Raw genomic sequence first — 17,059 nt, forward strand, 5'->3', positions numbered from 1 at the left:
CGGTGTTAGACAGCAGGGAATCGAAGAAAATTTGTCCTTTTTTCCCCCCTTTTCTTTGTGGCATTCTTGCAGGAGACATTAAGATGCTGAATTTCCTACTTATAGCCAGATTCTGGTAGCCTGACTCATTTTGAGTATCATCTTGCTCCACAAGTAGACCTATTTGTTTACATGGGATTACTCACAGATGAGTTAAAGGAGGCAGAATCTGGTCCTCATATATGATAAAAAATGGACTGCTTTATAACATGCTCTTATAATAGTTCTGAATACATTGCAATCTATAGCTAGATTTTCACAACGGATTACTGTAGCTGGTTGAAAATTTTCCTGTAGAACATTTTTCCATAAGAAAATGCCATTTTGTTGAATTAAAAATTTTCCAACAAAATTTTGTTTAGAAATAACATTGAAAAAAAATCATTTCAAAATTGTAGTTTATTTTCATTATAAAAGTATAGTCAAAATCAAAACAAAATGTTTTTAATTGGTCTGAAATGACTTTGTTCCAAAAAACTTTATTTCAGGGAAAATTTCAAAATTCTTTGGTTTTGTTCCTATTCAGAACGAAAAATTTTCAAAATAAATAAATAAATAAATCACAGAATCGCCTGTGAAACAGAAATTCTGTTTCCCACACAGCTCTGCTAATTACCATTTGAGTGACAGTCACTGGTAAAAGTTATTTAGTGATCTAAAGTATTAATCCAGGAAACAGCATGGCTAGAAGAATACACTGGGATCAGGAGATCAGGGTACTTTGTCTAAGCTCTGCCACTGACCTACTGTGTGACTTTGGGCCAGTTATTTCAATCCCATTTCTTCTCCCACTATTTATCTGTCTTGTCTGTTGAGAATGTAAGCTCTTTAAGGAAGGGACAGTCTCTTATTATATGTACAGTATGTATAGGGCTTAGCACTAGTTGGGGTCACAAGGTGTTACTAAAATACAAATAATAGAGTAAGTAGGAAGCATTATTAGTATTTCAGTCCAAGTTGATGTAACATTTTTACAAAATGTGAACTGAATTGTCAGGCTAAACACAACAAATCAAGCCATGTTTGGTCTGCCTGTCTCTTTTGTTGACATACCAATGTTTGTGATGTAGAAGCAGCTGAGTTATCAAATAATTTTGTGTTGAACAATGAACCATCCAGGACTGGCCCAGCCTGGTGGCCCTTTGAAAACACTCCAGAGAACATTGGTCCACCTACCAAAGAAGGGGCATGGGCCATTAATTCTTTCCTGCAAGAAGACAGCACCATGTAGGGAGAAGATGGATTGTATGGGAATAGGGTGATGTTTGGCCTCCATAGGTTTGGATTGATAGATCAAACAAACATCCAAACCGTGGACTCCATTTATGCAGAAAGGTTCCAGAGGGACTTGACGAAGTGCATCTGATGAAGTGGGTTGCAGCCCACGAAAGCTATGCCCGCAGAAATTTGTTAGTCTTTAAGGTGCTACAGGACTCTCGTTATTATTACATTTATGTAATTTGGCTAAGGGGAGATTAAATTATTGTTCTTGTCACTTATTGCTATTGCAGTAGTGGTGCAGGGACCTCAGTCTGCACTGGAGCCTAGGGTGTTTTGAAAATCTCACCCTACATGTCAAAAGGGCTCATCATTGGCCTCACTCTCTTCCTGTTGACATCACTGGTAAATCTTCCAATAACTTCACTGGACTTTGGTTCAGGCACTATAAGAATTAGTGATGCTGTGGGCTGTTGGTAGGAAACAGCTTGGTTTATCTGCCTCCACGCCATAACAATAATACCAAGCAATAACAACCCATAATGCCTTCAGCCTCGAATTTACATTTACATATTGCTCCAGCTGCCCAAAATTCTGGTTTGGAGTCCCACCCATTCCCTCTTGAGAACCTGCCCCAATCTCAGAGACTGTAGGGAGATACAGGTAGAGTTGCTAGTGGTGGCCTCTCTTGGGGTGGTTATAGCATGTTCAAATAAACAACCATTTTACTAATGGAATAAAATAATTTAACATCACACACTCTGGAATTTAAGTCCATAGTATTTCAAAAATTAAATACATGAGCCAATTCAAGGATTTCTGATAACTCATAAAAACCCTTCAAAAGGGGATATATTTATGGCAAGGGACCATAAAAATTCTTATCTATTTTCTTATTTTATACTTATATAACAAGAAATAATAATTATGCTGATTTCCCTATAATGGTATAGACAGAAGGGACAATCTTAAATTGGACAAGATCATTCTACTGAACACTGATTATATACTGAGAGTTTTTCAGGATGGCTGGGCCATTATCTCACTACAGTTCTTTGAGGCCAGGGACATGCATCAGTCTTTTCAAAACCAGCCAACAGGCTTCCCCCGTCATCTGAAACTTTGTCTACAATACAGACACACTGAAAAATCCCCGTGTGTCCACATGCACAGCCCTCTTATGTCCTTATTTGGATTTAAGATTTCAATGTCTTAATTTCAGTGAAAAATTCAGAGTTCCTTTATATGTTAGTTTTCTCTACCCCTCTGTAGTTTAAAAGCCGGGTTGTCTATAAGCACTTTCAAACATGTAGGTGCAGGAACAAGGTAGGAGAACTCTTGTATATAACTTTTCAGAGAAATATTTGAAAGACAATGAAATCTGATTTTAGACTTTCAGAGACAACTTGATGTGATGCACTGTCTGGAGTTGACAAGTGACCCTGACAGCAAAATTGCTCTATTTCCTCAATTTTAATTTATCACCATAAGGTTCCGTATAGCTGCTCAGTAACACAATCCTCAAACACTGATGATGGAGATCAACAAAGTATGGGAGTTTTAGCCCTGGAAAAACTTATATACTTAAAACCCAAGAACACTTGTTGAGGTCTGCACCATAGTGACAGTGCTGGGTGACCTTTCTATTACTTGTGTTGTCATGTATTCGTAACATCATCATCATCATGGGGTTATTTTTATATCTTCCCAGGCTCTCATTACTAGAACTGGGTGAGTCCTGCAAAATGTGATTGTGAAGATTTGTCCTTCCAAAATAATGTACATATTCTTCAATGGTATTCATTGCCTCTTCCTTTCATTTTTGGAGTCATAGTGGTTAAAACCAGAAAGCACCAACAGATCATCTACTCTGACCTCCTGGATATCACAGGCCATCAAACACCACATAACACCAGCACATGAAACCAAACGCCCAGAATTAGATCAAAGCATAAAAGTCCCCAGGAGATGAGACTATTGTACATGGCATATTTTTCATAAACACCCATCTAAGTGATATTGTGTTCACAAGTATGTGAAAAGTTGAAGTCCCAGGAATATATGAACAAATGTGTTTGTACACGGGTACCCTCCAGATGTGTTTGTATCCATCTTTAATTAATTTTACTGCCCCAACGTCCATCTATAAAAAGTTTAAATTGTCCACTCAGGGAGAACAAACAAGCAGAGACCATTGTACAAAAAGAAAAATAAAGTCATGAAAGCGTTGATCGTTTCCCATTTCTTCCCCCATTAAAATATCAGCAAAAGTTTTGATCCTGAAATCTTGAAATTAGGAAGAAAAAAAATTGTCCAGCTCCACAGCTGATCGAAAATGGGAGGGGAGAAGAGCAGGGTTTGCAAAACTTTGATCAACATTTTTAAATTAAAAAAAAAAAAATAAAAAAAAAAAAAAAAAAAAAAAAATCAGTGAAAACTCAAAATTCAGGACATTTTAACCAACCGTAGCGACAACATGTGACATGAGTAATAAATAGTGAACTGTCATTGCTTACTAATTACTATTTTTACCAGGGGGAGACAGTGTGGACTAGTGGCCAGCCCACTGGATTTAGATTCATGAGACCTGGGTTTTATTCCCAGCTCTGCTGCTGGGTGACTTTGGACAAGTCAGGTTAATGGTTCTGTGCTTCAGTTTCCCTATATGTAAAATGGGGATAACGCCACTTAGCTCCTTTGTAAAACACTTTGAGATCTATTGATGAACATATAAAATACAAGAGCTGGGTATTATCATTATTAGCTTGTGAATAACTGTAAGTTGAACTATGTTGGCTCACTGAACAATGTTGAACAAACAAATTCTTAAACATGCAAGTAATTAGCCAAACAAAGAAAAGGCTAAATTCATTGACTAAATCTCAGGCTGCAAATCAGTTGCCTAATTTTCCTCACAGCAATATTTGTGCTCCAATACTCTATTTGTTGCATTTAAAGATATAATTTTGAAATCTAATTTGATATGGGCATGTTTGCTTGCAAAGTATTTATTAAGGTTCCTTTCAGTCTATAGTTTCCATTCCTGTGGCATCTGACGCCCTCGTAAACATTTCCCCCCCTCCCCCCACACACACACACAGTTACCTCACTGGAGCGTTGTGTGTAAGATTAATACCCATATTTTATAGATGAGGAACTGAGTCACAAGAAGATTAAGTGATTTGCCCACATTCACAAAGGAAATATGTGGCAGAGTCAAGAAGTAAGCTTGAGTTCTGTGCCTTCACCATGAGTCCATCCTTATGCTTTCAAGCTACCAGTGGCACTGGACTCCATCTTGAACCACGTATTAGAAATATCTTCCTGAAAATGAATTGGAAGTCTAAGGGATCAGAAAGTTCACCTAGACATCAGAGCCTCTTCATACTGGTTCATTGGACTGGCTCTTCTGGCACAGCCCAGAGCATTACGAACACTCACCGCTTCTTTGTAGGATGACTTCATTAGTCGGTTCATAGAAAATCAATCAATCAATCTTTCTAGTTATCTGTTTCAAAAGCTTGTCAATATTGGCACTCATGAAAAGCAGACATGAACAGGACTTGTGCAAAACAGAAAAGCCAAGTAGAAGGCTAGCAATGAGTGAACCTAGTTAGATTTGCTTCAGATAATCATCTCAAAGCTGTTTATCTGAAAGGTATCCAAAACTCTGTTTTAGCTGCCCAGTGGCTTTCAGAAAGTGACATTTGCAATTCTCACATGACAGCCAGCAGCAAAAACACACAAGCAGCCAGCAGGAGGAAGATAATTTTTATTAAGCGCCTCATCATGGGACAAGATATTTGTAGCTGACCTCAACTTTGATCTGATAACTCTCAGATTGGATGGAGGTGGCAGGTATCTACAGTGCACGTCATCTTTTATTCTCAGGTTATTAGGAATAAATCACTATGGGGCAGGTATTTTGGGGGGAGGGGGAAGTCAACTCCTAGAAGAGTCCTATTGGTCTTATAAGTGAGTTGGTTTATCTGTGAGTACAGCACGTGCCATATTAAAACAATAGAGATAATTAAATAAGGTGACAGAACAAAATATAGCAGGAGTCAAAATGCTGCCATAATTTTTAAAGATTTAAAAGAAAATCAGACACACTGGCATAGAGCAAATACATCCAGGAGGAAAAAGCTGCAACTATATAATGACAGCTACACACCTTTAGCCTCTACTGTTCTTTGAGAGCGTGAGGGAACTGGAAACATTCTCCTCATTCATGGAGCAAAGTAAGCTGAGATAAAGCTACATAGTAAAGTATTTTTCCTCACTGGTACAATGTTAGGGCCTAATTCAGCACTCCTAACGTCCATGGAAGTTTTGCTTGAGGACGGTCCCAACTCTGCCCATGCATTTACCCACATGCCTAACTTTAAGTACATGCTTAATTTCATCCCTATTCAACAAAGCATGGAAGCAAGCATGTACCTTTATGAATGTGCATAAATCTATATCGCCAACTGCTTAAGCACACACTTAACTTTAAGCACGTGGGAATTAAGCACATGCTTAAAGTTTTGTGCTTTGCTGAATAGGGATGAACTTCAGCATATGCCTAAAGTTAAATACATGCGTCAGTGCGCTGCTGAATCGGGGCTGAAGTGAATATGACATGTGCAATTAGACTCAGAAAAATCTAATAATTCATAAGTGCCAACATGACATTATAAGTACAAAATTATCAGGCTTCAATGGCAATGATCAGAGTTTTGTCCCCCTGTTAAGAAGAATGCGCATCTGTGCGCGCTGATGTGGATGTGTGCAAAATATACCGAAGAATAGAAAGCCGAGAAGGAGACCTGTCCCAATTTGGTCTGGAAGAGTGTTGGAATCTCTACAGCACCATGTGTGGAAAAAATAATTTGTGCTGCTGACAATGTGAAGTCAGCAATGCACAATATAATATTGGCCTTTTTTAATAAAAGGATCTTAAACCCACATTTGCTGTCATGGGTGTTTAGAGCCAGGCACTCATTACAGCTGGCAGGGGAAAAAATGGTAAAGGTTTTTCCTAAATGTTTATGAAATTTTGCATGGAAATGTCTAAAATTTCAACACATGTAACCCAGCTCTACTGGACCCATAGTTGGGACCAGACTATGAACCCTTTATTCACACTGGTGAGAAGCCACTTCCTCAAGTAGTCCAGCTCAATATAATGGCCCAAATTCTGGTCTTAGGCACCTCAATAAAAGTGGCCTGATTTTCAGAAGCACTAAAGATTATTTTCAGTGTGAACTCTGGTGACTTAACACCAATGAAAATCAGGCCTCCTTTAATAAAAGGTGAGAGTTTCAAAAACATTGGCCTAACTCTGCTTCTGTTGATATTAATGGGAGTTTCACCGAAAATAGCTAAACGATGCAGAGCACCGCTGTCACGGTTACTTCTGATTCAATGGAAACAGAGTTAGGCCAGTCCTGAATCCTTTTGATAATCCCACTCTAAAATTAGTCCATATTTACGTATCTAGCCACCCAAATTTGAATAATGATTTTCAGAGGAACTTGCCTTTCATTGGTCCTTGGCTGCTTAGCTACCTCAAACTATATTTGCAAACCCTAGCCTTTAGGTTTAATAATTCCTTAGCTGAATCCCTTCTAGTAATAGTACCTGCAAGCACAATGTGATGTCCATTACTGTAAAAGGTGTTCTTTGTTATACGCTGGCTCTAGAAAAGAGAGAAAGAAGTGACTGTGCTTCCAGATATTCTCTTTCCATTATATTTTAGCCACATGTTAACGATCAAACTACATTAAGCAGATGTACAGAGCTTAAAAGGAATGAATACAGGAGGCCCCACAGCACGGCACTGTGATGTTCTACAAGGCATCCGTGTTCCATTGCCAAGGAAAGGTCTGCTTTGAAAGGCTGCTGTACTACCTGTGGGATGAGTGGGTGGCACTCAGGGGTGTAAGAAGGAAGATGAAATAAAAGTATAAGGGTGGGGGAGAAAAACGAAAAGATAAAAAGGAACCGGAGCAGTAATTCCTAATTCAGACTACGTAAATAACTCTCTAGAGGCCACATCCTCTTTCTAAACATAGACTTCCCTGGTGTATGTGCATTACATACCTAAAAAACACTGCACACCATTTACTAACCCATCGGCAGAGGACCACGGCACGATTCTAAGATTTAAACATGGCTGTGATAAATGTGCTGTTATTCTGGCTGCAGCATGTTATTTCTGGGGGTATCAAGTGAATTCTTATTATAAAAACAGAAAATTGGAGTTACATCTGGTGACTGACGCATGTGATGGTATCACTGCGAGGAATTCCAGTTTCCTGACACTTTTCAATTAACTCAGTGCACTTTCCTTCAGGTGCTACACACTTCGTTTTTCAGCGGCGCCCCGGCTTCCAAGCTGTAAATCAATGAGTAGGTTATTGTATTTTTGTAGGAGCACTTTTGCCAGTGAAATGAAACAGCAAATAATAAACCCCAAGGAGATTTATATAGCATGAGTTGATGAAAGGGTTACTTTCCCCTTCCTATGCTCATTCAGAAAGGCAGGTTAAAAATAGCTGGAAATTTACAAGAATCCAAAACAAAAACTGAGAACTACCACCTCAGCAATTTATTGGGGTTGGCCTAGCAAGCACAAGATTTACTGTTTGCAATTTCTTCAACTTGTTCGGTCATTTTTATTATTTTTTTTCCAAGTGCCCTTCTCCCCAAGTTGATGACAGGCCTGGCCAAAACATCTGTGCAAATAAAGCAAGGACAAGAATAGGGAGACCTTGGCAGAAAGCCCTGCACGTCTGTTATGGCAAAGAGGTATGATAAATGCATCCTTGACTGCACTGCCCCATAGTCTCCCAAGCTCTAATCTGTCACATAGGACATTAGGAGTCTATCATTATTGTTATTAATTTGCACTGTGGTTGGGCCTAGAGGACCCAATTTGGGATCAGGGCCCCAGTGTGCTAGGCACTGTGGGCAAAATTTTCAAAAAAAGTCTAAGTCTCATTTTCAACAATGACTTAGGAGCCCAAGTCTCAATGAAAAATCAGTGGGACTCAGGCTCTTACGGCCCAGACCCTCAAACACTTTTGAGGAGCTTAAAAGTTCCTAGGCCATTTTTGAAAATGAGACAGGCTCCTAAATCACTTAGATGATTTTGAAAAATTTACCCCATGTACATATAATACAAAAGATGGTGCCTGCCCCCAAGAGCTTCCACTCTAAGGCCTTGATCCTGTAAAGGGTTACTCACAGCCTAGGCTGTATGCACTGAGTGTTCTCATTGATTTCAATGGGACTGCTCAGGCCATGTGTAATCCATGCCTGCTTGGCATGGCACTCTGTCCCCCTCTAGTGACAGCTGGACCAGCTATAGGCCGAGGAGCCTGCTACAGACTTGGCAACGGAGGCTCTTGCATTAAGCTCCTGAGGTTCCCAGGTTTGATCCTGGCCCCCGACTTCTAAGGTCTGTCAGTGTTACAGGGTGTATAGTTAAACAAGTGTGTAAGTCTTTGAGGGACTGGGGTCTAATTCTATGACAAGAGGAGCATAGGGTATCAGTTGAGGGAATTATCAACAGTGTGATAAAGAGCAGTCCCGGTGTGGGGAGCAAGCATTTTGTTTCATTTCTATGCACATGCATTGTTTTTATTCCAGCCTGATACATCTGATAAGTGCCCTGCCGACAACGTCAGGATCTGGCGGCCTGAGCTTTCCATTCAGAGATGGTGTCAGCCTGAATTCAAGCCCTTTGCAATGGCTGGTGACATGGGGCGCTGCGATGGTGTTCTCTCCCTGAAGCTTTTCCTCTGCTTTTGCCCAGGTGACATTTGTGAATGAATCCAGTTGTCTCTTCTTTACATGACTAAGATGCCTTCATTTCCTGGTTGGCCTCTTCCTCTGTTCCTACTGCCTGAGTCCCTGAGTACAAAAACAAGCTGGATCTCTTTCTGGATCATTCCTGACTCATAGCCTCAACAAGGAAACACCAGATGCCTACCCGCTTTGGGACTGGCTTCTTTATTGCCCTTCCCAAAGCCCTCAAGGTCTGGCAATAAAATGACAGAACCCCCCAATAATTGCATCATCCCCTGCTCCCTGCTGAGGCCTCTGCAATAAAATATGACACACGATTCACAAAGCTGAACTCTCCGTTGAAATCAACATTTCTGTATTTTACAACCATCAACAAACCTGTTTCCTCCTCTCCCTCTTCGCAAGGGACACAGTCACGTAAGCAGCGAGCAACTCAGTACAGCTCCATTCTTGCAGCCCTGCACTGCACCTTGGTACTTTATAGCACTGTATTTTGCTACTATTTTTACAAAACTCTTCTTCTTAAAATGCATTGGGCCTGTTCTTTTGGGGATTTGAATACAACTGGCTGGGGGAAGAAAAACAAACTCCCCCTATGAAAAATTATGACAAAAACATGCTTGTCTAAATTTCCCCACATTTTCCATATTTTGTCAAAAAACAAAAAATGGAAAAAACTGATTTTTTTCCCCACAATTAAAATTTTTTTGGCCAAAACCACCCCTGAACTAATTTTAGTTGAAAATTGAAAAAATGTTTAGTTGTCAGAAGAAAAACATTAGATTTCCATATTTTCTGATGGAAAGAAAAAACGTAGTTTAAGAAAACAGATACCGTCCACAAAAAGTTTCATTTAATCAAAAGCCCAATTTTCTGGGGGAAAGAGTTTCAACAGAAAATTTTCCACTAACCCTTCATTTCCATCTCCTCCCTGGTGATAACTGCAGGGGGAAGAGTGTGTTTTCATTCTGCCCATCTGTACAACATTATTGACAGCCAGTGTCTGCATCTCCCTGAAAATCTTCACAATAAAAATAAAGGTAAAGGCCAGATTTTTGGAGGTATTTAGGCATTGCTATGCTGAACTGATTTGCGAGACTAAACGTAATTTTCAAAAGTGATTTAGGCACTCAGGAATCTAAACCCCCTTGACTGTCTATGGGATTTTGGTACTCAGTGTTAGTCTAGCTCTGCTCCTACTGAAATTGACAGGTGTTTTACTATTCACTTTAAAAGAAACGGAGTTAAGCCAATACAGAGTGCTTTTGAAAACCCTACCGTAAATGTGCTGTAAATCCCATGCACATTTTTTCTTTCACCACATGGAATTTGGGTTTTTTGTCCCATTACATGTGTTGTGATGCCAACACATAATGGAATGAACTAGGGAAGGAGTTTGACATTAACTATGACCTGGCTTGGCTTTGTAGGACACAGTCAAAGGCAGTGGGGTCTAGTGACTAAGGCACTGGAGTGGGACCCAAGGGGCCTGGATTCCATTCTTGGCTCTGCCAGTGAGCCACTGGATGATCTCGGACAAGTCACTGTGCTTCAGATTCCCCATCTGTACAATGATGATAATGATACGGCTCTCCTTTGAGATCTGCTGATGAAAAGCACTATATCAGAGCTAGATATTCCTATTACCATAAGTGGATCATCAATCTCAGTCCTACAGCTCTTTTTTCATCATACAAGTCATCCCGCTAAAGTCAAGACAATTCAGATCCAGACTGGATTTTGTCTTGTCGTGGGGTGGATTCTAAGGAGTTAAGGAGGGTGCAGGAAGCTTCCCTTCGTCCACCTGTGAAGCTTGTGCAAGTACTAGGCACAGTCACTGCACTTCCATCTATCCCATGGTGCTTCCATCACCTCACAGGGGACAAAGGAGAGGAGAAGGGGCCATGACCTTGAACGCTCCCCACAGAGGCTGTTGTATGTGCTAGGATTAATGCAGGCACCTGGCTGCCCTGCTTTAAAAGATGGAAACCCCCCACTAGGTGCAGCTACCTACCATCCCTACATGGACATTGACAAGGTGGTACAATCAAACCTTTAAGGGTCAACTCTATGCTCAATATACTCCAATATAGAAGTCAGTGGGACTGTTCACATGAATGAAGACCACATGAGTAACATCCATTTCCCTGGTTTCATCAGGATATTGAAGGACTAAGGAGGTTAAAGCTCTGATGGTTCCAACAAGGGCTGCCTGAAAAAGTTCTATTGAAAATTTTTGACAACGGAAAAATTGAGCTTTTGACAAAATGAAAATAGTTTTGTCGAAAGTGGCTGCTTGACTTGGAAATGGGCCTTTCTTCCTCAGAAATCCCCAAATCAAAGCATTTTTGGCCTAAGACTCAGCCAAAAATTGTCAAGTTTTGGCAGTTTTTGACTGAAAAAAAATCTTTGGTTTTCAGTTGCCAGAAAACAATTTTAAAAATATTCTTGGGGTTCTTGGTTTGTCAATTGGAAAACAACAACAACAACAACAACCACTACCATATCCCAACCTTCTGCAGTGACACAGGGACACATCCACCATTGGCTTATGCTGGAAAAATCCCAGGCATGGCACAGCAAATCTGCTGTGGTGGAGGAAAGTGGCCTTGACCTCCTCTTCAGAGCACCAGCAAGCACAATTATTCACTGTATCCTCTAAGCAATCTCCACCAGTGGCCTGTCTAAAGAGCCTTCAGAAGAGCTTAAACTACCCCAGACAGCAGAAGCACAAAGCAGGGACTAGTAGAAACTCCTGCTTGCCTATGCCACGGATGAAGCCCACTGGAAAGAACTGAATCTGACTCCCTAGCGTAGGGAAGGAAATTTTGCATTCCCTTGCACCCACTGGGATGAATCTGCTCCACAGATTATTGTTCCTGTAGATCCAAATCTCACAAATTCTTGTGTGTCTTCTAGCTAACAAATGTCCACAAGGATTTTGAGTTGCTACATAGAGCTTAGAGGGGTCACTTGTCAGGACCAAAGAAGCCCTCCACAAGAACTGTGTACAATAAGCCAACAGCTGTTTAAAAACCATGAGGAGACGTTTGTTGCAGTCAGCCCAGTCTGCTGTCAGCAAGGAGGCCCCTGACCAGCCCTAGTAAATGTTTTACTGATTTAATATTAAATTAACTGCTCAGGCATAAGGAGTGTGTTATTTTTAATGGTATTCTGATAGGAAGGACTGCACTTTGCTAGAATGCACCTGTAAAATTAGGATTGCAGAGAATTCTGCAAGAGCTGTAAAATGTAATGTTCTTTGTACAGAGCTTTCATGGGGAATGTTACAGGATTTCAAGCTGCAGCACATTTGATGACAGAACTGGGTTTTGCTAGGAAAGCAAGTGATTTTGTGTTCCCCAGGGATAAAATGCACTTGCTCTTGAAATTAACACCCCACTTCACCTCTGCACTGCCCACAGCAGGTGGCTTGTGAGGAAGTGTGGTCCAGGGGACTGGAGTGGCATGTAGGGGACCTGGCTTCTATTCCTGGCTATACTTGGTGAATTGGTGACTTTAGGCAATAGCAATAATATCTATCTTCTATGTAGAATTTTTCACTCAGAGAGATTGAAGCACTTTATGAAGGAGGTAAACAACATTTTCCAGCTGTGAGGACTGAGGCACAGAGAGATAAAGTAACGTACCCAAGGTCATCCAGTAGCTGAGGCAAAAATGGAACTCAGTTCTCCAGTCCCATATTCTACCCACTGGGATATGCTAACTCCCAGGGGCAACATGAGAGGTGAGAAGGATTCATGCAGTAGTAGCATCTGCTCCTAGAGCCACTGTGCTTGAAAAAATGATGGTCATGATTGATCTCATTTAAACCTGTTGAAATCCAGAGCAGCTTCCATGAAATCAGTGACATTACACCACTACAAAACCAACAGGAGGAAAGAATCAGGCTAAACGTCTACAGGAGATGCGCAGAATGCATACAGAAGCAGCAATGGGATTTCTTGTAAGAAATTTGCTATTCACAAGCAAAATCGCTTCTTAGATCTGCATTCTGGTCTTCCATGTTTCACCTTTGGGTGGGTTAGAGTTTACTTCACTGCCCTTCTCGTACAGCCTAAAAACAACTCCCATAGAGAAGCACACAGAGACCCAGAATTCAGTCACCAAGGATGTTCAGCAATGATTCCGCAGGGTCAACCTCCTCACAATCAAGTGCAAAAAGAACAAAAGAAACTAACCTAATTCTAAAGTACCAACTTTATAGAATTTTATAATAATAAAGGAACATAATAACAACAACAACTTAATTTCTACAACATAACATGGCTACTTTATAATCCACATATATGATCTCCCTCAGGGGCGTACACAGGAATTTAAATTCTAGCGCTTTTGGAGGGGCACGTTCTGTGCCCGCCATGGCTGGGAGCCACAGGAGGAACACAGGCCCTTATGCCACGGGAGCCCCAGAGGAGCTCTGTGCCTCCCCACCAATTATTGGGGGCCCATGCCCCTGATCCCCCCCTCCCTTTCTGCACCTCCCTGATCTCCACAGTTATACATAAACAGAAATAAAGAAAACAAATTAAATCTAAACAGGTCAGTCCCCACAGAAATAGTGAGAAGTAACAGAGTTCCCAAAAACTTAGGTTGAGTTCACCTGAATCTGTTACCATTTCTGATCACCAAAATCTACACAGTCTGCTGAGTCAAAAGCACTGCAACAACATCTTCCCTCCACTTGTTTTCAGAAATCTCCAACTGGAAAGTATGCAGACTCTGCCTCCTCCTCTGCTGAAATCCCTGAGTTACCTAGTCAGCTAACTAATTAAGCAGCCATTCAATTTAAGTATATAGATAAAACACTCTGTTACAAGAAAGACAAAAAACAAAGAGAACAGCAAAAGGGCATTGATTCTTTCCCCATCATCAGATTTAAAAAAGAGAAAAGCTGGTGAATGGGACTGGTTGAGACAATTTAACTAAGACAGTTCAATTCAAATCAAATAACATTCCAAGCATACAATTAAAATAAAAGAAATCAGTTTTGCCTTCCAATTTATCCTTTCTATAATTAACTCTGCCTGGGCTTCCCGGTTGGAAGGTTAATAGTCTCACTAACCTACTGCAAAATATTTCAGAGCAGGTGGAAAACAGCCTGTTTTCTGCTCCTGCAGCTCAGCTTCTCCCAACCCATACAGATCACATGGCCTTTTACACAGCAGCTGCCCCAACTACTTGCCCTCAATGGAGCATGAGGTCAGCTACAGTGAATGTATTGAGCAGACCCAAACCTAGTTCCAGAAACTTCTGGGTGTAGAGTGTTAATTGTGCATCTGCCTAGCAACAATGACCCAGACACAACTCATTCCTACTCTGCTTCTCTGTAGATCTCTTAAATACTGCTCTCCCTATTAGGCAGGTGGGTTACACATACATATTAAATTCTATGTTGCCAATAAAAGATAATTTTGCTTTATGCCAGAATCATGCACCTTGCCATGGTTTTATAATTGCTGCTTGTTTCACTTAGAATTGCTTTTTAATTATGGCAACCTTTCTACTTTATTAGTTCTGATGTCACACATCATCGGTGGCATTCTAATTGTGATTTTGACAAAGCCCAAGACTTTTGAGACATTATTTGCACTTAAAGGAGAACGCGAAAAAAACCTACAATGCAGCAAAGACTAAAGAGAAGGTAGTGGGGATAAAAACAGACTCTTAATACTTCTAATTAAGGGCAGTAATTTAAATCTTAGATTATAAATACCTAAATGATGGGGTACAGGCTAGGATTAAATTATAGGATTTGGAGCTTTTCACCACTAGGTTATTATTGGGTTGAATCCAGGACATGTAAGAGAATACTATCTGATGGCTATCCCATGAGCTGTATGATTGAGGAGGTGGGGTTGATATAGTTCCTTATTAACGTTATAAACAGCAGAATCACAATTCAGCACCCGTAACTGAACTCTCAGCAGAGAAGTTAAGAATTAAGTGGGAATAAAGACAGAATCTTTGCAGCTTTTCATTTTTATTCACACAATTAGTCTCGCTGACAATGATAGGTCAAGTATTCAGCATTGTACGGCCTGCACTGTAAAGCCACCACTTGCAGTGTGTACAGCTCAGGTTTGTCCTCTCAATACTTGTTTTCTGCCTGCTTTGTGTGCTGAGAATATGACGTGTTTTTCAACCAGTTCTACTTAACCACAAGACCATAGAGATCATAGGGCTGGAAAGAACCTTGCCAGGTCATCTGTTCCATCGCCTCACACTGAGACAGGATTAAGTTTACCTACACCATCCCTGACAGATGTTTGTCTAACCTGTTCTTAAAAATCATCCATTTTATTACTAACTAGCCAGGAAGCCCATTCCCCACCTCCATCTTCAAATTCCTCCTTAGGAATAGAGCTGATTGTGACATGGTACTTTGCTCTCATGAAAAGTATGGTGAAAAGAAAAAATGTTTTGTTTTTGTCACAATTTTCCACAAAAAAATTAGGGTTTTCTTCAAGGAACTGAAAACCTGAAAATTGATTTGCCCCTTTGGTTTTTGGCAACGAAAACCTGTTTTGGGTAGGTTGTTTTGGAGTAGGAGACGGTGTCCAGATTGCAGACAAAAACCTGAAAAATTTCAAGAAAAGCAAACACTTTCTATGAACATTTTCAATTTGTCAAAAGCACAGTTTTCTGTGGAAATGTTTCAATCCAGGAAGGACCCATTTCTGCTGTGGTACCTATGTGATAACAGTCGAATAGTGAATGTGTTAGAGGGGAAATGCCCAGTACATTTAAATGACTCAAAACCACATGGATGTACACATAGGCTATAATCAAAGACCTTTGTAAGGCTTCCATTGACTTCAATGGATGTTGGATGGAGGCCACTGCTAACTTTTTCAACTGTATGATTTTCATACTGTTACTCTAGCCCTTCTGCCCCTTTTCTTCCTATTGTTTATGACAGTCATTTGGGAATTCTTGTCTTATATTAGACTGTAAAGCTCTTTGGGACAGGAACCAGGCCTTCCAATGTGTATGTACAGGGCCAAGCACATTGAAACCTTGATCTTAAATAGAGCCTGTGGAAGCAAATGTAACAGGAAGAATAATAATAAGGTCAAAGTAATGTAACAATTTTTGTGAAAATGTAGCAGCTTAATCTTGGTTTTAGAAGTGATTTGTGTGAATAACATGCCAGTTTCCTCCAGGCCCTCGGTTCAGCTTTGGGATTGAAGCTTATGACATTATGAGAAAAACTGGGCAATTTTGGATGATCTTTTTATAGTTGACAAATATAAATAATTCACTACCCAGGCAACTTTAGTTGAGAGAGTCAATATGTACTTTTCTCGAAGGATGTGGTGAATTTGCTTATTCCCATTTCTGTATTTGATTTACAACCACATGATTTCATTAAATAAGAACTTAACGGAGATCTCTGCCAACCAAGTTTAGTCAGGGCTGTATTCCACAAATCCCCAAATTCAGGGGCAGTGGGAGGGGAACTGTCATATTTTTCTAGCAGACCTCCCTTTTGCCCTTGGTTTTTCTTTTTTTAAGCTTTACAAAACGGCATTTATTGTCTCCTATTAGATCATGAATTTTGATTTTTCCATTCTGTGGCCCCATGAAGACCATGATAACTTTACTTTGTTAATTAATAGCAACGTGTGAGGAAATACAGAATCCATTTTCAAGCTCAGACAGTGTTTCAGGCTTGAATTGGTTTCCAACGCAGATTGGAATACTTGGAGTTCTCTCCTACCCACATCTACTGCAAACCCATAGATTCACATTTGCTGGTAATTTAAGGGAGAGAGAAGTGTGTAATGAGGTTCTCCCCTTTAATTACAGGATGAGAAACCCATATCCTGGCAGCTCAGTTACATTAACATGGAAGGAAGCAAGTACCAAAGAAAATGCAGTGATGGAAGAAAAACAAAAAAAAGAAGATGTAAATTGGCCATGCAAGTAAGTTGGGCCAGGTCCTCAGCTGGTATAAATTAGGGTAGCTGCGCCTAAGTGA

General features: G+C 40.3%; 1 long non-coding RNA gene across 1 annotated transcript; it reads right to left on the bottom strand.

Moving 5' to 3' along the window:
- Positions 1 to 8,220: 8,220 nt before the first annotated feature.
- LOC137164091 (uncharacterized) lies at positions 8,221 to 14,410 on the bottom strand. The gene is made up of 2 exons (XR_010922930.1): positions 14,141 to 14,410; positions 8,221 to 9,159 (listed from the first exon to the last, which is right to left on the bottom strand). It is a non-coding gene; the product is annotated as an uncharacterized lncRNA (long non-coding RNA).
- Positions 14,411 to 17,059: the final 2,649 nt, after the last annotated feature.

Source organism: Emydura macquarii, unplaced genomic scaffold, assembly GCF_026122565.2.
Source record: "Emydura macquarii macquarii isolate MOO-44397 ecotype Brisbane River unplaced genomic scaffold, CSIRO-AGI_Emac_v2 contig_2676, whole genome shotgun sequence".
Lineage (NCBI taxonomy): Eukaryota > Metazoa > Chordata > Testudines > Chelidae > Emydura > Emydura macquarii.